We start from the raw sequence: 418 nt of genomic DNA, 5'->3' as shown, positions 1-418 counted from the left end.
TGTAGCCTATAAACATGGAATTGTTTCTACACACACCACGATCCCTTAATGATTTCTTTTATATGTATGTTATGCTAACGCGAACACTGTTTGATCATTAACAGAAATTAGCAATTAAAATAGGGTGTATGACTTTGTCAGATGTTCTCAGAAAGCTAATACGATGCTGTGTTTATTAACATAGTAACTTCAGTCCATTTGTGAGTGTCTCAGTGTATCGACTAGTGTTGCACGTAGAACACCTATTATTATATACCTCGGGCTGTGTCGCTCTTCATATTTAACCCTAATATTGCCAATCTGTGATATATCAATGTAAGTATTTTTTCATGGTGTCAGAATTTTCCTCGCTAGATAACATAATATCTTTTAATCAACTCGGATTATTATAGCAGCTGATATTACTAGATATACTACA

This window comes from Penaeus monodon, chromosome 20 (genome assembly GCF_015228065.2).
Source record: "Penaeus monodon isolate SGIC_2016 chromosome 20, NSTDA_Pmon_1, whole genome shotgun sequence".
Lineage (NCBI taxonomy): Eukaryota > Metazoa > Arthropoda > Malacostraca > Decapoda > Penaeidae > Penaeus > Penaeus monodon.
Note: the sequence above shows the minus strand (reverse complement) of the source record.